This window comes from Oxyura jamaicensis, chromosome 6 (genome assembly GCF_011077185.1).
Source record: "Oxyura jamaicensis isolate SHBP4307 breed ruddy duck chromosome 6, BPBGC_Ojam_1.0, whole genome shotgun sequence".
NCBI lineage: Eukaryota > Metazoa > Chordata > Aves > Anseriformes > Anatidae > Oxyura > Oxyura jamaicensis.
In genome coordinates, this window is record NC_048898.1 from 4,754,115 (window position 1) to 4,781,632 (window position 27,518).

Genomic DNA, 27,518 nt, shown 5'->3' on the forward strand with positions numbered 1-27,518 from the left:
AATAAAATAAAATAAAATAAAATAAAATAAAATAAAATAAAATAAAAACTTGGTTTGCTTTACCTGGCTCTGTAGAAACATAAATAAATGTGTATGTGTGTGTATCTATATATACTTACCTCCCAGCCCCTGATAGCAGGCGGCAAGGCTAATAAACACTTTATTATGAATAACTCTTCTTCAAAATGTAAATACTTTGCTGTTTCCATTTATCATTTTTCTCATAATTTCAGCTAGTACACCCCCTCATTCCCACGTAACTGTCTTTCACTTATAGTACAGAAGGGTAATAATTTCTCCTAATAATTTTCAAACATACTTTATCACAAGATAATACTAACATAAGGAATACAGCATTCTTTAATAATGATTTCTGATAATTACAGCTTTAGACTTTAAGAAAACTAAAGCACACACATTGTTCTCACTGAAATGAATGACATTTAAACATAAGCTTCAACATTTTCCTAAACCGGGACTGATTTAAGACATGCATAAAGACATTCCTGAACTGGAGCATACCGTATTTCATACTGTATGCTTCCTCTCATGTTCAGTTCACAAAGCAGGCTTAATAGCTCAAGAACACAGCTTAATGTCAGATCTGCCAAACCAGCCATAGTGTTCAAATATTAATTCAGCTCTGCTAATTCAGGAACGTGCCAGTACTCACTGCATCCTTCAGCCCAACAGGGGCCCCACTGTTCACGCAGTTTCTCTGAAGTTTACTCCTGCAGGGAAGCATGCACCTAGCGTCTTCCACACAGATTCATTAAAGAGGTTTCGTATCTGTTTCTTAAAAGCACAACTTATTTTCTGTAAGAAGACATTGCTATTTCTCCAGCTAATATGGATTTCGAATACTTAATGTAGATTCCTGCAATTCCTATAAACGGTATCTATTATTGATTTAATCAACAATGTGACATTGTACTTTACAGAGTAAGTACATAGCTAACAATAATTCTTCCTGTACTAAAAAAAAAAGGCCAGCATGTTTATTTTCATATTAAATCATACCACATATACTTGAGAGAACAGTAAAATATTTTGCAGAACAGTTGTATGTAATTGTTGCCTAGTTTTGTGGTTTTTTTTTGTTTTTTTTTTTTGGGGGGGGGGTGTTTTTGTTTAGAAAAAGAATAAGAAGACAAGATAAAAAGGCAATGTTGAAGAACTTGATATTTTACCTAATAGGTCTATTTTTTCAGTACCATGTCACGTATTAAAAATGGATCACAGAGTACACAGATTACCTAGCACCCCCATCTAACAGCACAGTTCTTAAAAAAAAAAAAAAAAAAAGAAAAAAAAAAACTAACAACAAACATAAATAGTTTCTGAACCTTCCACTCAAGTAACAACAGTACTCAGTGGTAAAAAGCTACACCATCTGTTCCTCTAATACGTTTCTTTCTTTTAACAGACTAGAGACAAGGGTCAACCTTCTTACAGGAAACCTGTACTTAATAGAACTTGCCATCACCCCAAACATGTTCCCCATGAAATGTGAACTGTTAGTCATAAACATATGATTCCTACAACTATAGACACATTTATTCACTTAAGAAAGAAAAAAATGTAATAAAATAAAATAACATAAATGTTAATGATCCCAGAACAATGGGGATTGTATGCTGGGGATCATATGCTGATTGTACTCCTGTGGTCCCACTGCGTCCTGTGCTAAGAGGTGGGTGAAAGCACACTGCAAACCCAGCATGAATTGCAGCACACCTGTTTTCTCTATTGACTCAATTTCTCTACAGTGCACACACACAGCTGCACGTTAAAATGCTGAAAAGGTTGATTGTTTTTGTGAACTGCCAAAATTCAGGAGATATTCCTGTAAGATGGAGGACATACAAAGAACCTCAATACCTCTGATTCTAAGCTGATACAAGTATGGCTCAAACACAATTCATGTTTCTGGGGCTCATTACCTTCCATAAAAACAGGCCCATTACTATATTACTGTTCATTAAAGGTATACAGGTGTGAAATGGAGGAAAAAATTACCTTCAGATCATATGTACATTAATATGCTTCCTGGCATTCATAGGGAATATCTGACAGCTGCCTTCTAGGTCCTGTCTGCTGTTTCGGTTACTGAACCCAACCCAGTAAATGGCTTTCTGGCAGCATCTCTCTGCTTAGGGTAGCACCATACAGCCTTTCTTAGGACATTTTTCTTGGAGGTTAGTAAGGGAATGAAGTTCTAGCCATGCCTACTGGTTTTGACTATCTCTGGTTCATGAAGTCATTTATAATTACTCCTCTATTGCTGTTTGCATGGCAGCTCTCCTAAAGCTTCCCGTATTTCTTTGCTAGCCAGGCCTAGCAGAAGTATCCTCTCTTGATAACACCATGCTGGGTCCCAACTCCTCTCAACGTGATTCCTTGGCTTTGTCTGTTCCAGTAGGTGATCCCATTTGCAGCATTCTAACTGTTCTGGGAGAATAACCCATCTCTGTCTGCTTCCCACCTACACACGTCTCAGTTATACAGCCTCTTTGTCTTCAACCCAGAAGTCAGCACATGCAGTGGGAAAACACTGGCCCTCAAAGGGCCACCCTGTTGCACATGGATGTTGCACTTAAACAAATTTAAGCTTAAAACTCCAAGCAAGTCCAAGATTTAAGACTCTTGTCTCCACAATACGCCTTAACGTCCTTTAGAACTATAGAGCTGGTTCCAATTCAGTCAGCATTTTTGAAGTTTTTTAGTCAAATAACATGTTCCCTGAACTTTTCATTAGCCTACAAATCATGCTCTCCTTGCTTCCTGATGACAGCTGCTACTTCTGCTTCTATTTAATTCCTTTGGTACAGTGCTTTGGCTCTACTTCAAGTCCACACTCCTTGGTTCTCATTAGTTTTTGGAGTGGGAACCTCTCTTGCTCTCACTGTCACATTACACCTTACACCTTATTTTACTCTTGCCTGAGACGGCTGCTGTTCCAGTCTTCTTGCTTGTGGTACAGTTTTCTATCTTGGGACTATTATTCATTCACTTCTTGCTCAATTTCTCACAGTAGGAGACTCATAAAGCATCTTCTCTGTCCTTCTCAGCAGCCTCACTGTACATTCTTGAATCCTCCAGACATCTTCCAGTTCATGGGTATGGGATGAGAAGGTCGTAAAGGATCATATGGGCCCCAGACTCACTCTCTCCCCATCCCTTATCTTTTTCTTTTTTTTTTTTTTTTTTTTTGAGCAAGGACTGAGTGTGCCAATATGCTCTGTATTTCCAGTTCAGTTCTGGATATAGGATATATTAATTGACCCATAAATACAATAAATATTTGGGAGACACCTGAATATTACAGTGACAGATACACTACTTTATCATGGTTGAGTGTCCGCCTACTGATCAAGATGTTGAAAAATAATGAAGAGGAGAGAGTTGGGTTCTTTTTGTAGAATGTCTGGAGACTTACGGTTACAATATCTCATGCAATCCCACTCCATCACTGGTAGAATTCCTTCTCTGAAGTTTTATTAGATCATAATTCAATAATGAGATTTCTCCAATTGCCTCTTCTGGCTCTTGAGTTATATTAGGGTGAAAATATACCGTCACATTTGGCGTCACACTGTGAACTTACAATCCCTATGACTATTGCTCAACCTGGTCCGGAAACATTCATGTATCCTTTTTGCAGATGATTGCTCTGCTCTTGACACCCTCCTGTTATGTACATGAACTAACATCAATTGAAGACTATTGGTATCCGAATCCTCACATTTCTGGGACAACGGGCAAACAGTCAGTTAGGACATACTGATTTCATAGATGTGAATGTCATGCAAATTATTTTTTTTATATCAGTTGAGTATCCGGCCCTACATTATTGCAGTTTATCCAATAGAGAAACTCTAAGATAGATACTCAGTGAAATTAATGCATTGGGATATAAAGTTATCTTTAATGTAGGAAAATCTTTACCTACTCATAATTGCCAAATCAAAAGAATACATATTTTGAGTATGTACAGTTTTCTCTTGTTTTTCAAACCCCTGTAAAGATTATCCAGTTAACAGATAATCCTCACATAATTTGCAAAAGCTAAACAAAATAAGCTACGTGAAATTACTAAAGTGCTTTACTTTGATATCTTGTTACATCATGGCTGCAAAATCAATTTTAAAAGGCTGCTGATTACAATCAGAAACATTATCTCCTGCACATCAGGAAACATCACCATACCCTAGTGACATTTTCCCATACCAATCTGCTAATTACAAGAAAAAGAGCAAGACTGAAATGTTTTTCTAATATCTGCAAAAATCCCCTATTATAACTCACAAGAGAATGAGACACTAAAAGCCATCAGATAACCTTTAATACATATCTCAGGCCACTGATAGGTTTTCACACTAATAACCACATTTTGAAACTACTCCTGAAAACTCCTACCATTTTTTCAATCAATCAATTACCACTAAGCAGTGATTGCCATAGCCCTACATAGCTAATTATCTTCTATTTGCAGCTCTTTAAGATTAAACTTTTAAAAACACAATTTGTTAGACTGATTATATGATAATGAACTTATTAATACCGCTAAAATGAACATTTGTCCACAGTAATTCTATCACAGAAAATAAATAAGCAAGCAAAACCGAACACTCTTCCAAGCAGACAGATACACTCATTAACATCAATCCATTAATTTGATTGCAACCATTTCCTTCAGTGATTAGCAACACAACCATCCCAATCTTATTATTGGTCAGTAAGGCAGCATGTCATGCCTAAAAGCTAACTGCTACCCAAATGCAGTACTTACCACAAGAAACGTAAAATAGCTCAGGCAGCTATACTTACAGTATCCATGACATATCACAACTTTTCCTCATGGCAGACTCTCCTGACTTTATTCACATTAAATGCCATCCTGACTCATGGAAGTCAGTGGAAGTTTCTCCTCGTTGAGCCCAGGCAGCAAGCTCGGTGCTAGACAAAGATGTGAAAGCAGCAGGCTTCATCTCTGACTCTGTCATGATTCCTTTTCTTCTCATGAATTCCAAAATCAGCTACTGTAAAGGGACAAATCGAGATCAGTTTGTACTGCATGAGCAAATTAAACTGGAAGAAGAGAATCTGTATTTAACAATTATAAATTGTTTCAGGGTCTGTATTTTTACACCTAAATCAGAGAATAAGGGAATGGAGAAATATTGATTAAAAAAAAATGTAGTAGTTTTAAATCTCTCCAGCCATAAAGTGATTAATTAGGTTTTATTTCAGTGACTCCTACTGTGGATCATACAGGCCACACCACAAGACACATCGACTCTGAGTGCATCCTGATTTTACCTCAAGTTCCAGATTCATCAACCTCAAATACAGAACAGAAATGCGATGAGAAAAGCATGCTATCCATGGAAAATATCCATGTGCCTACAAGGACAAAACAGAAAACAAGACAAGCTCATGCAGGAGAAATTAACCAAGTAATGTTTGTTACAACAGAGTACGAGCAAGGAAAGGGAAAGAGGAGAATATGAGGCAGCAATAAGAGATGAAAACTCTGAAGTCATTCAGAGACAGCTAGAGGAAGCATTAGAGCAAGACACAAGAACCCAAGAATGAAGAAGCTATGCAGGGAAGGTACCAGAAGGGACTCAAAAGCACGAGATCCACGGGGTCAGGTAGTCTTGGAATAAAGAGAACCTGCACCAGAGAAGATAAGCTTTTGAGGAACTGGAATGTAAAATCTGGAAACTAAGAGGTTGAAAAACAATTATTCCCCAAAACAAATATTCCTCAAGACTTAATAGACAAATATGATTGCTATTTACAGGGAGAAAATGAATTGACTTTCAGGAAAACAGATCCAGGAGAACTTTACAAATATGAAGTCCAAAATCTTTTCAATATGAAGATATACTGGAAATATATTTCAACAAGAAGTTCTGAGAAATAAAGAACTGAATCGAAAAGCAAGCACAAAATTAAGCTATCTGTGAAAGGATCGTTTCAAGGATACATAAGCTTCTAGCGCTATGGTTGGTGACGGCAGGAATGGTTTACATGGATGGTAATGCTCCTGTTGCAAATTAAACTGTGAGACTGCCAGAACATCGTGCCAGATAAGATCTCTAATACAGTAAGAAGGTATTTCTAGTAGCAATTTTAAAGTTTTGTTTCAATGGTTTGGAACTGAGCATTCATTTCCAGTTTGTTTTTTATTTAGTGATAGGGAAAAAGAAAAAAAAAAAAAGCCTCTAAGATGTTCTAGGCAGAAAAAAGGAAAGAGAAAGATGAAAAAATGAATACCATTTTTGGATTGAAATATGCTGGAGACAATACTAGAAATTTCTTCAGTTTTGTGGTACATAGCAGAAAAATGAGGTCATGTGAAGCAAATGATCATATGATGACGATGATCAAAAAAATAGATACCCAGGAGCTAACATGGCATTCATTTACTTAATATGGCTGTAAGAAGATTATGTATCCGTAACAAACTTCTGTTCTTAGGCCACTGACGCAAGACTCCTGCTGAATAATTGAAGGCCAATTTCATTTTTTCTAGGCATGATACAACAGACGTTGCACGTGGAGAGCTTAGAGACAGGGGAGCCCAAGCTGCCTGCAGCGAAGTCTGCTTTAGATGAAGTAACACCTAAGCTCGCAGTATTGCTGATCTACAACTTGCAATTAAAAAAGGACTGAAATGCGATGGAAGAACAACAATTCCAATCCTTGATACTTTATCCCACAAACTGCAGAACAGTACTGATAAGGTAAAAATGCTGTGTGATTTTGAGATATTAAGTGTAAGTAAACCTAAGAGTTATGAAGTCTGTATTGGTACAATCTGTTGCTGAGGATATTAAGGATTTGCAGCAGCACATGTACACAGAGAATGGTAAAGGAGAAAGCAACATGATTTCAGAAGTTTAAACAATTTCAAAAGACGCCATCGATCTGTGACCTTAGTCCATGGCTCCTCACCAATTTTGTACACAACGCTCCTTAGAGGCCAGGGATTGTTCCCAGAAGGATGGACACCGAGGAAGAGTTAGAACTCTTTTTTTTTTTTTTTTTTTTTTCCTGCTTCCAGAGGTAAGGAGATAAAGGATGAGTCATTTTGCCTGACACAAAAACAGGTACCACAAGAACTTAAGATAATTGAGCAAGTGGACTTTCACTATACAACTGTAGTGCTGATACTTGCAGGAAGATTTACAAATTGGAGTGTCTTCAGAAGGCACTTCCAAAACTAACCGAGTGTCACTGTAAAGCTACTCTGTAACTCGCCGACGTGCATTTGGAACCACGTAATGACAACTTGGGAGTAATTATTACTAAGAATTGCAATGAAATTGTGATAAATGCACAAAAATTCTGTTGCTACTTAAGTATTAAAAGTCAGAGTAAGATTTTGTGATGGCAAACAGGTACTGCTTTGATGCCGCACTTACTACAAACTAAAATGTTGTATTTAACAGCAGAGGCTCATTGCGTTGCCTTCACTGGCAACTATAAAAGTACTCCTCCCTCTCCTCACTCACAGACAGCTACAGAAGGTTTCCTCCACATTCCGACTCTGGAATAAGCATAGCCTTGGTAAGAAAAGTGTGCAAGCAGAGAATCAACTACTATGAGCCATTTAACCACTGCATAAATTCATTTGGTTTAATAGGTCAAAGAACAACTGAATTTTTAAGGCTCCTCATACTACTTTTATTTCATCTTACTTCTTCTGTGTGTTGTTCATTTCACGGCAAATGCTGCATTATTGTAATTCTATTCTTTAGACCTATAGGTCCCATTAAGAGATCTGGTGAACTTAAGTGATTTGGTAGTAGCACCTTACAAATTTTATTTCCAACCAAAATTCTAGATTGAGATTGTCTTTCTTTTAATTGCGAACCTTTTAATTTATTTATTTTGCTTTATGTAGAATATTTAAGGATACGTCAATAGTGCCTGCACAGCTAAAAGTTTGGCTTGAAACACTTTGTATTCCAGCTCTACTGAAATGATTTACTAGCAAAATCAAAAAATTCACTGCCCCAATCTGGAGCTGCAGTCTAATAATTCTTTCACATAGAAAACGTAATGTCCTTTGCTCATCTCCAGTGTGGCACTTGAAATACTTTCAAGATGATTTATGTCCATAATACACATCAATATGTAGAATACGCCCCCTTTAAATTAATTTCTTGTGAAACAATAACCTCTTCTAAATATTTTAATTTCGGGAACATTTTAGTTGGTTCAATAGAAGTAAAGACATGATTTAACAGTGGTCTACATGTTTTTCTTTTAGACACTACTGCACTGATTTATCTTGAAATTCTGAATGCCTTTACAAGTTGGGCTATTGCAACACTTTTTCTAGCACTCTTGGTATCAAACAATTGTTGATGGGCTATACTTGAACAGCTTGCACTGTTTTATTTTAAGATGACTCAACTATCAATTTGTGGACTGTCAAAATGTTAAGCTTTATTGCATATAGTTAAAGAGAGTCTCCTCCAGCAACTATTTTATTTTTAACTTTTATACATTCTTACATTAATTTGACAGTGGAGTAATGTAATTTCCACACTATTTTTCTTGTTGTTGTGATTAAAAATATTTTAAAATAATGTTGACTTAAAGAGCTGTCACAAGGAAATTACTGAGTCCACAGCTGGTCAAAATATAGATTGCTTTTCTAATGTGCTGTAGCTGATACTCCATCACTTGATGAAATGCAAATAGAAACAACAAAATAGGCAGCCAAGGCTTATTATTTCATGTTGATTTTTTTTAACAGTCCTGCAAAAATCATCAGAGGTACTCCTATTGCTATTGATTTCACTGGGACAAGGATTTTTCTCCTGGGAAGCAACCATAATGAATACTTGGGTATTTCATATTCATCTTTTTCTCACTTTACATTTCACACTGCATGAATTTCATTAAAGAAACATCCATCTTTCTAATAATAAAGAACGATGTACAATATTCTTTGAAGTCCATTCCTCCTACCAATACTTCTACCATCATGAAGAAGGGTAGAGACTACCCAAAAAGGCACAAATACAGAATGTGCTTCCCACCTTCCCCATCTTCAACACAATTGGATTCACTAGTTCAAGATGTGCACAGAGAGGACTGCAACAGCAAAAAGGATAAAGCCATTGCTCTTTGCCGTCTGATGGGCAATAATCTTCCTTGGGAATAAGGTAACTAAGCAGAAGCATCTGAGATGATGTCATGGTAGAAAATGGAGAAACAGGCCAGAGCTGTTGGTTGTGAAGGAATTAGAGCAGAAGGGTTTTTGCATAAATAAGATGCACAGTAAGGAATAAGCTATGGCAAACATCAATGTAATCCAAAAACTGCTTATTTTGGAGAAGGACAACTCTCTAGCAGTGTCACTGGTTTAGGTCACAGAGTAGAAGAGAGCTTCAAGGCTTCTGGGGCTTCTACTCTAAAAAGAGCCTGTGATTTGCCCTGCTATCCAAGGTAGTGTAGGCACACAATGGAAAAGTTCTTTAGGGTCCAGAATTCTGCTGCACTACATTAAAGACAATGATAAAATTTGTCAAATCCTTTGGGATGCAGATAGGGTGAAGGCAAGTAATGTTTTATTAAGTATCTTCCAACACAGGGACAATCACAGTTTCCATCACACTATGGAAAAACTAAACCACACCACTGTGGTGATCATACTTCAAGATCGGCCTCAAAGTCTGTCAGAAGATGATGTTAGCCCAAATATTACAATCCAGATTCATTTTTTAAGAACTGCTTTTTTTCTCCCCATGTCACCTTTCCCTCCTCTGTGAATCGTCCTCTCTCCAGTGGGAACATCTACAATTAATGTATGATTTCTCAGGTCAAAATATTTTCAAATATGATTGCATAAAGTTAGGCACTTAAATATGTACTTATATATCTAAATAAAACTATCTTTACTTAAATTTGAGCTTAAAAAAATCTGAGTTTTCTCTCTTGACTATCTGTAGTTTTCTCTCTTTCCAAAAAAATAGGTTTGCTTTTTAGGCACATACCTGTGACTTAGGAACTCATATTTAGCACAGACAAGACCTAATTTGACTGACAACAGCTTTCTCTGGTGAATATGAAACCTGAACTTAAAAATAAACTGTTTTCTTGATTCAAAATAGAATAGGTTGATTTGCTAAAAGATACACAACAGATAATTTTTTTCTGATAAAATCCAAAGTATATAACTTTTAGAGAAGTTGGTGCCTATAGTTGCATGAAAACATTTCTTGCTACAGGCAAAATGATTTTACTTTTGGCAGGTTTACAGAAAAGCAAGTCAGTTACATTTTCACCTCAGGTGGTTTGTAGAATCAAAAAGGCAGTTCTTGCAGATGGAAAACTGTCATTACATGAGGACAAGCTGTTTGCTGGGGGGAAATGGAAATATTTTGCTGTCTGTCAAACCTGTGAATATTGGAAAGAAAATCTGTCTTCATACATGAATACTCAAAACAGAAGCTGATAGTTTAATAGAGTTCTATTCAAGTGACAGCAGGGCACGCCAGCCTGGTCACTGGCCATCTCATGCTTCAGCTCTTACACAACGTTACCACAAATTTCAGTGAGAGATCACATATATAGAAAAAAAAAGAAAAAAATAAAAAAAAAAGCCTGTAGTACAGACCTAAAATAGAGATTCTAAGATTCTATCAGAAAGCCTCAAACACATCTGGTGCATGCCTCTGGAAATCATGAGTCACCCAGTCGAAGACCCCAATACTGCATCTCCCAGAGGAAAAGCACCCACTCTCCCCACAGTATACTCTGGAGTATTTCATTCCTGCTGTGAACTGTCCATCATTAATGACCACTGAGGGAGAAAGAACTACAAAGAGAGCATATGCACAGGTGGAGAGCTCCTAGAGAATGATGTGAAGCTAATTATCCAGGTTTTCCATGTGGATGCAAAGCAAGGGCTTGGAAATACCTTTCATCATTATGTGTTAGGTACATGTTTAATCAGTTGGAATGGATCAGTAGAAGGCAGAAGCTGTATAAGCAAGAAGTCTTCACTGTTGTAAATACACTGAGTATGTGCTTTGAGGAATTGAGATCTAGTGCTTGTGCTTAATAGTGAATGGTGAGAACACCATCCATTTTTGCTTGCTCGTTTCAATAAGCTCAGAAGGTTCAGCATTACACTAACCCTAACAAGTATTTCATCATGTCACCTGGAGGCTTACACAAACAAGTTTAGAACCTACCTGTTGAAATGGGTTGAATCAAACAATTTCTAAATCATCAATAATTGCCTAGTATGATTCAACAACTTCCCATTATTTTTAAGCACCAAGGAATCTCTTACAATACAGTGAAGTTGACAGCACATTTATTTCCTGCCATTATGAGATTTAATAGCCTTTTTTCATCACCATTAAAATTGACTCTCACAATCTATTCTCCAAATATTGTGCTCCCTCCAGAAATTTCCAATCCCATTACAGTTTCCTCACAGGTTTTTCGATCTGAAGGTTCAGATTAGTAAAGCTTGAGAGGAGGTGGGCTCCAGTTTGGAATTCTGCTTTAGGATCCTATCTAATATCTGACTAAATGTACCAGAGGAAACGTCTATTCCTAATGTTTTCTGATTGAACAGACTCAGTTGTAGAGTTTGCTTTCTTCCAGATATCAGATCTCTCTAGTCCAATTTTTATACTTCATCAACTACCAATTTTTCATATTCCAAATTTTCTTTGATAGCTATAGCTGTATACACTTCTAAACCATGTATGCCACCACAACAAATACCTGTGTGTTAATAAAATACATCTTCCTTTTCCTAATTGCTCCACTGCAATTTTCATTCTGCCATGGGGGATTTCCAGGAGACTGTTAGAGGTACTTTTCGTGATCTGCTGTCAGTGCTCTAAAGCTCTTTATCACAAAATCACAGTAGTTTTTATAATATTTGGGGCAATTTATAAAATTCTACAAGCCTACTGTGTGACAATTTAAAATAACGTTTCATAAAATTAATCTATAAAAGTGTGAAAAGTACACTATGTGCTTCTAAAAGGTCAGAGAAGCTTTCCATTAAACAAATCAATATGGTCACAAACAGATCCTGAAGCTGTATTACCATTTTAATTGGCTGGCATAGCCTTCTCACAGTTCCACCTTAATGGTGACATTAATTACAACTGTGAGAGTATAAGACTGTGCTAACACAAACTGGAAAATAATTATTACACATTGCCTGTATATCTTTTACTACTACCCGAACACATCAAAGGTATTATGTTAAATATCCAACATTGTTTTCCACTCAACACATTCACCTCTTTCTTCGCTGATTTTGACTTCTTATTCTTCAGAATGTGACATTAAAACATGAAACTGAAGCACTCCAAGCTGGAGTGGGGAAAAAAAGTAAAAAAATAAAAAACGGAAAAAGAAAGCAAAACAACTGCTTCAAAGCCAGTATCAAACAACATCAAGACTGGCTGGCTAAACAGTGATCAACTTCTCTGGCCTCTTCCTAGGGAGATTCCAGGGCAGCTGCTGTACTGGTAGCTGCAGACACTGAGGACAGAGGCAGAGGATGGCCACCTGTCCCCATGCCTTCTACCTCCTGCAAAACCTCAGCCTCGTTCCTTCTTCTCTGGGTGCTCTTCCCAGGTTGTTTGATTTGGCTTCTTTAATAACTCCTTATCACAGTCTCTCTCTAACTCATGTCTGCATTCCTGCGTTTACTTTCATATTTAGCTTTTACACACTTTCTTATTCTTAAGTTATGCTTCCTCTCAGTCTTGTTTAGTGTGTTCCCACTACATGTCACTGGCTCCCAGTTTTTGACACTAGCCATGGTCTGCTTACCACATCCCAAGGTTCTCTAATGCACAAAAAGCTCTGCTTCCTTGCCTACCACTCCTCTAACCTCCAAGTCCCATACTTGCCGAACTAGTTGCTGTTTCTTCTCCCTCCTGCTTGTCCCTCCATTCTGCTGTCACTGGTGGTGTCCCAGCATACTACTTCTTTGTCCTTGGTCTGGCTCCAGGCCATTCTACATTCAAATTAGACATGCCGTGTTCAAATCCACTCTGCTTGATTACCAGCATGAGTGTTGCTGAAAGCATGTAAGACATACTCAAGAGCAGCTGGGGACAGCAATTACAAGACAAGTTTGATTTTCTCCATAGGGATGGCATATGTGCCATCTAGTCAGGCCCTGGAGTTATGAGAAGACGGCACTTGCTAAGCTGCTCGGTGGTTAAGCACACACAAGCTGGCCAGCACCACGAGCACCAGAGGGGCAGAGCCTGATCTGCAAAGGCAGGGGCTTCAGAGCTTTCAATCTGCCTGACACACAGGCATTCACATTCACATCCTGCTTCCTTAAAAATAACTGAAATTGTCCAAAATATTTATAAAAACAGAAGTAGTATGTACCAACCAACAAGGGAAATTCTAGCCTACCAAGGAAATCTGCACAATGTTAGGAGAGATTCAAAGGGTTGTGAATATACAAGAAGTGTGTTTATGTATGTATACACATACATATGTATACACATGTACACAATCTGGGCTATACCTAAATTCAAAATAATCAACATCTCTATAGCCTACTTTTTTTGGATATGGTATTTGCTTCTAAAATGGAACAGTTTAACAGTGTCCCAGAAACAATTTATTATGTTTAGTAATGACATGAAGTGTATTTTTAAACCTATGTGAAGTTTCTTAATGTTATCAGACACTACAAAGAAAAACACAGATTAAAAGGCAAAATTCTGGTATATTGTATCTGCATTCTCTGTGCTGGAGAAAGCAGACTATAAATAGAAGAAGAAAGAAGAGTTAGACATTAAAATTCAATTTAGAAAGGAATCTAACTGATGATCTGTAACTGACAGTTGAGATCGCAAAGAAGTATCATACAAGACAAAATTATTAAAGAATAACTTTGGAATATGAGAAAACGCGTGCAGGTGATATGAACTGCCAGGAACGAGATGACAGAAAATGTCACTGGGCTTATAACACTGGCCAAGCAACTTTCATCTTTGATCAGAACTTGGAACCTTAAGAAGGGAAATTAGGTGTCTCTAACACATACCAAATGCAGCTTTATCAATTAACAGTAGATATTTTGTATGAGGTGGTATCTCAGAAAATGTTTAGAAAACAAACTGACCTTCCCAAGAGAAATTGCTATTTACTAACCCCACAACCCCTCATCAAGGCATTAAAATAAGTGTGTAACTTCAATGGTACTAGTGATCTGTTCAGGAGGAGTCTGTGCCTGCCCAAAGCTCCTTGCCAACTTGCTACAACCAGCAGTGATTTGCTTAAGTGTAAGCAGTGAAAATAAATGTCTGTTTGCACTTGGGAATTGGCTTGAATTTTATCCATTGTCAGTAAGTGTTGGCTAATCAGAGCACTTACCTGCTGTGCCAACAAGGCCAAGCACAGGCATAATCAAGACATTTTAGGGAAAAGGACATCAGGTATTTCTCTAGTTAAGATGGATAAAATGTAAAGGCTGTATCCCCTCCTCCTAAGATGAAGAACTCTATACATCCAGACAGAAATCCAGGAGGACAGGAGTCAAATTAGCCCCAGTTTTGCTTTGTGGAATGCACCATTTTCATGCTTAACTTATTTTGATTTGGGCAGTTTCTGAGAATATTCTTTTTTTAACATGGCTACTGTTTCATCAGTGGTCTGCTCTAGTGAAAAGATTTTCTGTTTAAACATCACTCTCTAATTTGAAATAAAACCCGCTTAAGCAGATATGATGATTCATATAGTTGACATTTTTAATGTAGACTAGGCTAAAAATAATTTAACTTCAACACCTATTTCTAATGCAATACAATTCTCTAATAAATACACATATTTTAAAGCTAAAACCAAAATCTTCCTAGTGCATTAGTCTCCAGAGATGGTTACCTAGCTGCGAGAACAGAGAAGCACACTGACATTGGCAAAAACTCTAAATAGTTCATTAAAATCCAAAGTATGTTCAGAAACCTCTCAAATACTTCACGCATTGCTGGGTGTACCTAATATATCATGACATTAAACTAAAAAAAAAGAGGTCATTCAAAAGAAAGTAGAAAGAGCAGAAATATCCAGAATGGTAAAATAAAAATGTATTTGCCAGTCTTAACTTCAGCATGCAAGCTGCTTTTTTTTTTTCCCCCCACATGGTTTCTTTTTATTCTTGAAATGTTCTTAAATCAGATTGAATTCATAAAGTTTAAGACTGACAGAAATAAAAACACATCAATATTACACAGAGGGGATGGGAACATTATGAGTAAAAATATCACTACTTTTTGTACAAGAGAAACTTTTATCCACTATGCCCCCATTATTTTATTGTTAGCTGAGTATTACAAAGGAGTTCAATTAACTATTGGTAGAGGAGATCATACTTCAAGCAATATAACAAAAACAATGCTCCAATTGAAATCCCAGCAAGTATTAAAAGAAGCAAACTGAATTTGTGTTCAAGAGCCTAAGTGGGACTTTGTCACCAAAATTCAGTGTGTTATGTAACAGAATCACAGAATCACAGAATAGTCTAGGTTGGAAGAGACCTCCAAGATCACCAAGTCCAACCTCTGACCTAACACTAACAAGTCCTCCACTAAACCATATCCCTAAGCTCTACATCTGAACGTCTTTTCAAGACCTCCAGGGATGGTGACTCAACCACTTCCCTGGGCAGCCCATTCCAGTGACTAACAACCCGTTCAGTAAAGAAGTTCTTCCTAATATCCAACCTAAACCTCCCCTGGTGCAACTTGAGCCCATTCCCCCTCGTCCTGTCACCAGGCAGGTGGGAGAATAGACCAACCGCCACCTCGCTACAGCCTCCTTTCAGGTACCTGCAGAGTGCAATAAGGTCACCCCTGAGCCTCCTCTTCTCCAGGCTAAACAGTCCCAGCTCCCTCAGCTGCTCCTCGTAAGACTTGTCCTCCAGTCTATATAGACTTGTTCTCCAGTCTATATAACATAATATAAATAACTTATTGTATAGCCATTAGCACTTCTTTTGTTGAGAGCATTTTTTTTTACATTGCTTTTTTAAGCATGGGCCTCAAGCTGCTCTTACGCAGAAGTCAGTGGGAGGTCTTCACTACAAATCAAGTATACTTTGGCCAGTTAGGTAAGTGTAACTTTTTAATAAATATTTTTCTGTTAATCTTGATAACAAGACTAATGCCTAAATCAGAACACTGAGCTCAGCAGACTAATAGATTGCTTTTAGTAACGTGTGTATTATCTTCAGGGCACTCTTACCAATTTATGTCTTCAAAAGCCCTTTAGAAGTGTCTTTTCCCCTGTACTGTTTTCACCTATGTGTTTCAACATGAACTGGGTGATATACATAACTAAATTCCATTTCATGCAAAAGTTAATCTTGGTAAACTTGTATCTGGTACAGGCAGCAGCCTCCAGGGCTGGGCTGATACTTCACCTGCACAAGTTTCAAGAGCTTTGCTGCATATAGGACATCCTTAGGACTACAGAGGCAGTGAATGAGGTGGAGAACCAAGAGCCTGTCTTGAAGGCTATATAACATACAGTAGGATAATAAACCATAGTATGAGTAAGCATCCTGGGGCTTAGCCCCCCGGAGAGAAACCAGCCATTTAAATGGGAGGACCATCCATTGCCTATTCCAGGGAGCATTTATTTTGTTCATCCGTCTCATGAGCACACGAAAGGCTGAATTAATCAAACCTATGCAGAGCTGTACTACTGATTAAAGCTTGCTTTAGGTACAGAACTCAGCCTGAAGAAGCCTGACTTCTTAATGACGTTTTGCCATAAAGCCCCAAACAATACAAAATTTCTTTTTTACTGCATTGCAAAAATGAAATAATCACAGATATAGCTTGATGCTATAGCCACTTGTCACAAACTGTACTACTCCAGGTGTCTGCTCGTGCTGGAATTCTAGTACTTAAGATTCAAATAGGGGAATGCCCTGCAAGATTTGGTAACGGCTTTGGAATCACTACATTATTGCTGAAGGGAAAAAATTCGGCTTGTTCCACAGGACTTCTGATGACTTCCTCCCTCCAAGCCACTTTGCAGGCTGAAATTAAGCTAACAGTCTAGCAGTTCCTTTTTACATCAAGAAAAAGAGTTGACTGAAAAATACATTTTCCTCTGTGGGCAGCTATTCTACTGTTAAATCCTATTTCTCATAATGTTATAAAATTTCTGCAAATTGTTATGTGAATTCCTACCTAAAATGCAGTAATGGACTTGTTTTCTGTGTGACAGCAGATCTGCATAATCCAAAGACATTTACCATGGCCTGGTTTAGCACAGCTAAGCTTCAAAGTAATATTAATTTGATTAACTTTGCAGATGTGAAACATTTTATGAATGTATTAAAAAAGATGGGTTTCTCAGTTACTTTGTGAAAGGTACCTAACTTGTCTGTCCCTGACCAAAAGTAACTAAGCTTGGTATTTATATTATATATCTTTCAGTCTGTTTTTATGAGTTACGCATTTCAGAAGCAGTATATACAGTGATCTCCTACAATTATTTCATATGAAAATGATATTAATCCAATTGAAGTCAATGGATTTATTTCCACTGACTCCTGCTAACATTTATTGGTGTCCTAAATTCTTAACTAACCAAAGAGTCTTTCTGTAGCACTGAATGAACAAACACAAAGAGTAAAATAATCTGCTTTCAGTATTTATTATATTAACAATTTGGCTCTGTTTTTCATCAATGGATTAAAAGCAAATTGAAGGTACTACCACTAAATTGCCTTAAGACATAAGGGTACTGTGCCAGGAAGAACCTAAAATAGAACGAATACAACTTAGTAGACTTGCTTTCTCTGGACCATTTAGCAGGACTTTTTCATAAGCACAGATTCCTATCAAGTAGGCCTATATCAAAAGCATGCTGCCTAATTTAGATAAGCATACTAACGTTTCATTTTGCTCAGAACTATAATAAGATAATGAACTATCACTACAATAGCTATGACAGTTTTTAGTCTGGTTACTTCTGGGCTTTGTGTGAACCACTGCTTACACCAATAACACTGTAAGACACTGTATCTGGGAAGTGTAACTGTTGATTACAGAGAGCTTTACCCTAAAAATGTTCAGGAAAAAAAAAAGGGGGGGGGGGGGGGGGGGCGCACACTTCACCATTTGGTGACTGAGTAAGACAATGTTTGAATAATGTACCTGCATTTTTAGGATACTTGCCAACCTCTTTGTGTCTCCTTTATACTAAGATGACTGACTTGTAGGTGCTCTGGCTGGAAGAAGACATCAACTTGGGATATTCTATGGCTCCCTGAACTTTCAGACAGGATTTACATCCAAGCTAGCTGAGGGAAGCACACAAGCCATGTGAAGTGTCATTCTAGAGAAAAAAACACTCCTTCTCCTGCAGATTTAACAAGGGAAGGAGGCGTACCCCCTCTCTTAGCTCTGTTTCAAAAGGAGAAGCTCTCTAGTCTGAACTTATGTTACCTCTGCTTGTTTTGCTTTCACATAAAAACAAACCCACAGGTAGAACGAATGAAATCACAGTCATCATGGAATAAACAGAGCCTGGTGCTGTCAGGGACCTTTGGGTCATTCCGTCCATCCTCTGCAGGAAGGTGGGGACAATTGCACCTGAGAGGAGATGCTCTTGCCTGTTCTTAAATGCTTCCATGGGAGCCACTCACCTCGAGGCAGATTATCCAAGTGCTCATTCAGGCCTGCTGAAATACTAACACCTCTTCCTACAATGTGATCTTGCATGTAATATTACAATAATCCTAATCTCACACTTTAATGGAGAGTTGAATTCTTTTTAAAATCTATGACAACCACACCAATTTGCACATTTTAAGTTTCCAAGAATTATGAGCTGGAGGGTGCTGTATCATAGTTTACAAAATTGGTGGGTGCTGATCAAGTATTACAGCTGCAAGAAAAACTTATGGTCTTGCATTAAAACAGAGAAAAAAATGTGTGTATGGGGAATAAGGTGCAGGGCTGTGGGTATTTGGAACAAGCCTACTGTGAAATAGCAGTGGAGCAAGGCTGGCTTTTCACATCTCAGAAGCCAGTTCCCAGAAGGGTTAGAAGTACAGAGAAACAAGAAAGGTGGATAACAACTTGCCTGATGGAGAAGACTTAAGAAAAAAACAAAGATAATCTCCTTTCTACACTTCCAGAACTCATTGCTCTATCAGCCTTACCAGTGAAAGTTAGTTAAAATGCAAACACTTTCCTCACAGTTCTCCCAGCTCAGCAGACCTGAATAAAAATCCATCCAGCCCCAGAGCTGAAAAATGAGGAAATATTTTAATGGGCCCTTCAGATGAAAGAGCTGCATGTGCACACTCTTGCAGACAATCATTGTGAAGAAATGATCAAAAACTGGTCACTGTAAAAAATAATTCCTCATAAAATGTTTCGTTGTTTTGTACAAAAGAGTAAAATGTTAGTGATGTGGAGGAAAAAGCAAACAACGTTTTCCTAAAAGAAAGCATTATTTTCTTACATTAATTACAAAGGGTACAAATATCGGTATGGAAAACAAGCCCTTCATCTGTGACTGAACATACCTAAAAAGAAGGAGATGGAAAACAAGAGAAAACCCGTGTCATCAAAAGAACAGAGATGTCCCTGGACCTCTAAAGCACTTTGCCAGAACTGAGGGAGACAGAGGGATGAAGGAGACAGAAGGAGATGTAATGTCACATCCACCGACCCAAAGTGAGAGCCTTTTACCACCAATTTCTGCAAAAAAAACAAAGGTAAGATAAAGCTGAAATGTTCCTCTACCTAAGAAAAAAAAATACACTGTCTGGATTTTTCAAATAATCTGACTTGCAAATTGCGTAGAAAAATTCAAGCTGGATATTCAATTTCTAAGTTAAGTCCCACAAAATTGGTATCTGGGATTGGTCTTTTTTTCTCATTTGCATTCAGTTCTACTGCCATAATAAGGTAGAAGAGATAAAACAATAGTGCAAAGAACAAAAATTGTTTTCTGCAGCAATTCTGCAAAGGATTTTCTTTCCTTTCCTATTCCCTCCTGAAATAACATAATGTGTGTGACATATGTAGAATTCTTGTAGAGGCATTTTGGTCAGAATAAATTTAGCTCTCCTAAGAAAGGTAACAACAAAACCAATGAAAAGTAGCAGGCTCTACTAAGCGTAACTTTGCCACCTCCAAAGACAGGGACTGCACCCCAAAAACACATGTTCACAATTAGAAAGTAAAGATGTTATCTTTTAGACAATTAGGTACTATTTTCCTGTTTGCTGAGAAGGGTAGGAAAGTACAAGTAAGCAAATAGCCTAAAATTCCTTGTGTTCCAACCAATATTAGTAAATAATTCCCTATCTGTGGCCTGCATGTCAGCAGCTCATTGCTTGGAAGCATTTGGTGTTCACTTGTCAGACTTTCTGGGTATTACTGAACCCCAAAATTGCATGATTTAGTTTTCGTTTGCTAGATAACATCTCAGATTGTATGAATAGTTCTGCTTACAAATTAAAATTCTGTGTTTAAAGCTGTTTGAATGCTTGTCCATCTGTTTCCATGGACTTCCCTTGATACTGACATTCCTTATCCGGAATATTTACAAAGAGCTAATATAGAATTAAGTTAGTGCATTCAAAAGCATCGTCAGGGTGCAATCCAAGCGAATATTCATGGAAAAATGCTCAGTAGGACTGACCATTTCATTTAAGGCCCTGATCCCGCATGATTAAAGGTAACGGGATCTTTGTCACTGACTTTAAATGAACACTGGAATGAGCCCCCAGGTAGCACCTATCAGAAAGGGCAGCTGTGTAAAATTTCTGTGACACTTTACTTGAGAGCCATCAGATTTAAACAGACATGCACAGGCATACCAGGATGCAAACGTGCACACAGAGCTTTGATTTTCTCAGGCTTTTTTAGCTGCAAACATCTATAGGTTCAACCATTCGTCTGGCAAGCACTGCTAGTAGTTTGGATTAGCAGTTAGTCAGCCTCAGGAACAGCAGTTTTGTTGTTAGCAATGCCCAAGCCAGTAATTCCAAGGACTCTGAGTCCTTGGTGTTTGCTTCACTGTGTATCACAAGGTCAGCACTCAGGCTCCCCAGAAGCTGTCTGACTGTCCTTCAAGTTCAGCACACCTGTTCCTTATCTTAATAGGAAGAAACCTAAACACAAGGGATCTGCCCCAGACAAGTCTTTCAGCTCATAGCTTTTGTCAGCAAAATTCTCACCACACATTTGGGTTTAGACCTGAGCTTTCAAGTGTGTGATTGCAAGGGAATAAGCTGAAAGGTTTTAGCTCCCCCAGGAAACTCTCTGCTTGTAACACAGGGGTGAACATCTAGGTTCCTAATTCAGCAATGCCAATCGAAAGGCAGCTTTGAGCTTGCGCAAGAAGGCAGCAATAGGGTGTTAACATATACTAAGAAAAACTTATAAATGACCAAACAGCAGCAGTATTTGTGGAAGTATGTAGATAATGAAAGAATGCAGAAAGGCAAGTGATTAGGTTTGAGGAAAGATCTCATTCATTTCATCCAGGTGTTTGGTACATGTTTAGCCATCTTGTTCATAATCCAGCCCTAGCCAGCTCTCAATGATCAAACCAACAGTTTAGCTTTCTCCTCCTATTCCATCAGCCCGTATTATTTGTTGTTTTTAAACTTAGTCTTCCCAGTTCATTTATTTAATCCCCAGAAGTGTAAACAAGTCATAAACAAGGATAGAAGTATCTTCCTAAATGCTGGCTCATTAAGTATTTCCTAATTTAAGCCCCAGTTCTCATGCAGAAATAAGGGGATGATGAAATTGTAAGTTCATAATTTAGTAGCACATACTGCATGACTGGAACTTCTCATGAAATGCTGGTCTCTAATCAATAATCAGTCCTCTTTGTCCATTTTCTATGGCCTCTACAGTAATATGTTACTATATTAATAATATAATGTAGTAGTAATATATTTAAATATCATCCCACTGTAAAACTTAAAGATACTCCTTTTGCTTTGATGCTTGTTGTATTGCAGTCTATTACAGTACATTACAGAACATTACTTCAAGTTTTCTTGCCAGAAAACAAGCAAAACTAGTCAGTTTTGTTACAAAAAGAGCATGGTAACAACTAGAGGACACTAAGGTTTGCTACTTGTATCCTGTTTATGCAGGATCAGGATGAACACATACCTCCTGGAAATTCATGTGCTATTTTTCTAACAGAATTTGACCACTTATATATCGTACTGATTCTGAAATCTATTTTTTTATTCCCAAATAAGTAGGGGGTTGCTAACAATTTTATGATGCACCTCTGTTTTATGAACAGCAGTAATGAACTACCCAAAAGGTTATTATTTTAAAACATGAAAGAGAGGTGCTGTAATAGTCTTCAGCTGCTCTTCTTCATGTATTAACCATACACTTTCATCTTGATCTTTAAAACCACAGTGCTGCCCCAGGACTGCCCTTCTTAGGAGCCTCTCAGGACTGTGGCTCCACACCTCAGCAGGGTTAACAACCTAATTCTCTATAAAAGAAGCAACTTCCCAACTACCACCCACCTTTCTAGGGCTTCTCCCAAACACTCTCATCCTCTTTTTCATAATTTTTGTTTCATTTGCAAAAGCTAAGACTGTGCTGAAGTCTTTTACCAAATGAGTTCAAAGCTGTTTTTGCAAACAGCTCCAAAACTGAATTTTGACATTTTAAAACGTCCAGCTCCTCTATGAAACAGAATGATTTCTCTGAGATTGGATTTTACTGTCATAGCACGTGCTCTAAGCACAAGACCCCTTATAGCAAAAAGCTACTTAATTCTGGTCAGGCTACAGGGTTAAATTGAGCTGAAATGCATAGAACAAGGCATTTCAGCCACCATACTAAGCACACATGACCATCAGTTGTTCTCATACTTCTGAAAACATTTTTATCAGAGTAAAGTTGTTATATATCAATACTAAAAAAATATTGGCTCTAGTTTACTGAATACTAGTCAGGCCAATTTAAAAGCTATTTAACAATGATAACTGCTTTGGAGAATGACTTGAAGACAACAGAGGCCTGTCCTTTACCTGTTGAAATTGTGTTAGCCTCATTTTTCTTTAGCTTTAACTGATAAACTTACTCTAACATTTTGTGCTTTCCTGACAAGTGTAGGGAAAAGGCTTTCATAACTTTTGAAACACTGGCGGCTGCTTAAGAGGGTATCATCTCCTCTAACAAATTACATCCATCATTTTCTAAAAAGGATCCTGAAATACTGTGACAGTTGTCACCATAGACTACTGCACTGACAGGGTGAATCTGGAACAGCAGAGGTAGTTGTCACCCAACAAAATCTTGATGAAGTTTATAACTCTTGAATAACGGATAGAGCTGATGCACCAAATCATGTTAGAATTGTTTCAGAGGCTGATCTGTAATGTCAAAGGTGACTGGTGTGTTTTCCTTGATTTCAGTGAGTTCTACACTTGGGCTTTAGATACTGCTGAAGTCAAATGTCAGCAGTAAATACTGAATAAGTTAAGTCATCACTCCCATTGGACTTACACTGGAATGTAACCACGTAAGTCTGAATGCTTTCTGCTTTATAAATTAGAGTTCAAAGATGTTCTGCATTAGCAGTAAGAATTCTTAAGTGTCATCCTTTGAAGTTTCTGCTCTCTACTTCTATCCCTTTCCAGCTTTCTAGTTCGCATTTCCACATGATGCCTCTGCCAGCTTTCCACATTCTCTTTCAACTGAAACAGAATGCAGTATGGAACAATCTGTACTATTAATCTAGTTTCTATAAACGTGATCCATGTATTTTACACTACTTAGGATTCAGTTTTTTAGCATTTAATTGTATCACAGCGCCTTCTAAAATCTTTGTCAAGTACCACCCTTTGTGCAGTTTTTGCCCCCAAAAACATACGGTTTCATGATGTTAGCACAAAGGAAGATGTAAAGAAAACAACTGAAGAAATAAGTGTATTTTGCAAAGTATCTGTTCATCACAACTCAGCTGGGTGCTCCTCAGTACTGGAGAGTTTTCCAACTGACACACACGGAGTAAACAGCTCTACGGCTATTGTAACACCTCTGCTACAGAGATGGCTTGAGGCAAAGCTAGGAAGCAGATTTGAGATCAGTGAGAACAAAATGGTGGAGGTTTAATTAAAGGAGATACACTAACAGATATATATGTACACATACATACACGTGTATCTATAGAGATACATGTATATAGAGAAGATGCACATTCCCATTTTGAAAACAACGAAAAGACTACTGGGCAAGGGTTAACACGGACTGCTCAAAACAAGAATTGATTTGATAATGACACTATTTATATGTTCCATACCGATTCAAGAAAAACTTCAGGTGTTATCCATCAAGAGTTTTTAGGCTATATTCCAAACTATAGGTTCTTATTCTAATTTCTTCCCACCTGCAATATCACTTCTAAGTGTTGCAGTATATAAAGAGAAAAGAATAGATTATAAGCTCTCTCCAAATTCTCAGCGATCATTCTCCAGCAGCGCTAAGGTAGAAAAACACAAGAAAAATTCTGTAACATAAGCAGCTGAAGATCTAACCTAATTTTGAAAACCACTGAGGAAAACACCGGTCCAACATTCAGGATATGTAGCTCCATGGTCAAAAACCAACCAACCAAAAACAAAACAAAAAGAACAAAGGAAAAAAATGGGGAGTGGGGTGAGGTGTATGTCAAGAATCATTATTGGCAATCACTTGCTAAGTACCTTTTCCTTTAGCGACAAAACTGTAAGAAGAGCAGAGAAGCACATCAGCTGGTCTGTATTACTTTAGCTAAAATACTTTCTTTCTAGGGGGAAAAAATGTATTTTATGATTATTATCTCCATTGTGCAAAATAACCACAAGTTAGCTTTATTTAACAGTGAGCCCACATACTTCATTATAGCAATATATTAATTTTACTTGATTACTAATGTACAGTCTGAATTGTATGAACAAAAGAGGGAATTGGACAGGTAACCTCTCCACTAGAGCAGTCGAACACTGCATATATTATCAATCCAGCAGGGACTCCTAGTAATTAAACTTGGTAATACCTTATGATTTCTAGCACAGTTTAAAAAAAAGTCTTAAAAGGGGTAGTTGAAAAGCTGAAGATACTAAAAGATACTAAAAGCAACTGACCTGAAAACAGAAAAATAATCCATTATATAAATCAATAATTAAATTTAGAAACAATGATAGAAAGAAGAAAATAGAGAGAGTTATACATCAGACTGCTGTACAGTAGTCTGGTATTTCACTAGTTCTTATTTCGTAACGTATTGTGAAGTTAATCTTATGCTCTTCATAATGATTTTTTAAATGAGAAATATTTTTTCCATAATTTAGCCCACAGACATTTGAATCACAGACTTCCACTAATACATTTGCATATAAACAATTCTCTTAAAATTCATCTGCTTCAATTACTTCTTTCTCACCTGAAGTCATAAAGCTCCATATGGGATGTATAAACCCTTCCGCTGCCCAAGGCCATGTTATAGGGGCACAGGTACATATTCTTTCACTGCCCAAGAGATTCAGCTGAGGGAATGGTGCAGGACATGGTACAAAAAAGCTGCAAGAGAAAAAAATGAGCTACCATTAGCAGCTGAAGAAAATGAAGAAAAATTGTCTGAAAAAACACTGCTATGTGCTGTAGAGGAAAGACAGAAATAAGTAACAAGAAAAGGAAAACAGAGTTTTGGAAAAAGTAAGCTTCAAGTACAGCCCATTCTCTCCAACGTCACAGGAACATAACCTCTGATTGCATTTCCAATTGCAGACAAAAACACTGAGGTAAAATAAAACCAGGATCCCAAAGCTGAGTGGGCATCCAGAGGAGTCTGGGACCTAAATCCTACCAGTCTGCTTCTGGGGTTCATACTGAAGACATCCAATTTCCCACCGCTACTGTTAGCTGCCATAAATATTATGAAAGAAGGCTGAAAATTTGCAGCGTGGTTTCTGGCTGCAGAGACACAAACACAACCACAGTGAGGCAGTTTGGGCTGTGACACAGATGCTGCACAGCTGTTATTCCTCTGAGAATATCCTCCTCCAAAGGACTGCAAATCCATCTCTGGTAGCTCACAAGCAATGCTCTGAGATACCATAGCTCTACATAAAACACTATGCAACGAGTCTGAAGAGCAAGAAGTTTCTCTCTTAGCTGTCAAGTTCATACGAAAGCTGTAATAGTGTTATAAGACCTCGATGTACACAGCATGAACTCTTTTGTGCGTGACCATGCCACTCAGCCTGTAAGTTGAGAACAACCGATTCTAAGTATTCATTTACTGACTTGTAACAAAAAGCTTTGAATTCAGCTAACAATCAAAAAAATGTAGAATCCAGCATTAAAATAATTAAATTATTACATATTTAGTACACTGTACACTTACTTACCTTTTATAACAAAATACTGCCTTCTCCAAGTCTCCCCAGGTAGAGGAAAACTTAATCTATTTTTTTAACCTTTTGCACTGCACTTGTTCCATTCCTTCTGTTAGACTGGCACAGGACTGTCATAATTCTATTATATTCAGAATTTAGATCATTGAGACTGAATTTATCATAGACTGTCATATGGTCAATGATTTTTTAAGTCCATGAATCTTTAAATAATAATAGTATTCTGGCCTGAACTGCCACACACTCTTACAGACTACAAAAGTATCAGACTGTTTTGCTGCAATTTCTACTGATCCTTTTACTCATCATTATTTACTCAATAGTTTAAAAACAAATATAATTTTTAGATCAATTACTATTTCATTATTTTCAGACATTTCTATCAGCGTAAAGAACTTTTTCAGAACATTGTCAATACCTCAAAATATTTAAAAATATCCATCTAAATGACTGAAACTGGATCGTGTATCATAAATCAAGACAACATGAATTCAACAAGGTAGTTTGTATGTACCTTTTTTCCTTACTAATAATTCTGTTAAAAAGCTTGGCTTGGCTTCCATTACAGTCAGTGAAATAATGTATGAAGTGACTATGGAAACTTGAGACTAAACCAGAGAGACTAAATATAGAAGTCAATCACCTATGTTGTGACAGCATTCAGATCTACACCCACAGCCCTGCAAAACTGAAGAGAAATCATTTTCTTGCAGCATTATATGAATACAACAGAATCTTACAAAACTAATGATAAATGTGCAAAGCTATTCAGCATGCAGACAAATGCTAGAGAACAGAACAGAAAATAGAGAGATAATTACAATGACCTTACATAAACCAGAAGTATTCTTTCAGAAACCTAACAGCAGAAACAGCAGGGGTCTAAGAGGAAGACAATGAGCATTGTTAAGGAAATGGAGAGTTCCACATGAGCAAAAATTAAATAGACTGACACAGTTCACATTAGCGATTGACTAATTTAGGATATGCCAGAAGAACCCCAGACAATGAAGAGCATAGGCAGGGTAGATGAAGTGCTCTCTCATAATACAAGAAGATGACAAAGTCAATG

The 27,518-nt window shown here is 37.4% G+C and overlaps 1 long non-coding RNA gene across 2 annotated transcripts in view; it reads right to left on the minus strand.

The window, feature by feature from the left end:
• Nucleotides 1–27,518, minus strand: part of LOC118169496 — a 149,898-nt gene that overhangs the window by 5,895 nt on the left and 116,485 nt on the right. For both annotated transcript variants that reach the window (XR_004752158.1, XR_004752157.1), the window contains one exon: nucleotides 25,474–25,610. This is a non-coding gene — a long non-coding RNA (uncharacterized LOC118169496). The remainder of the gene's footprint in view (nucleotides 1–25,473; nucleotides 25,611–27,518) is intronic.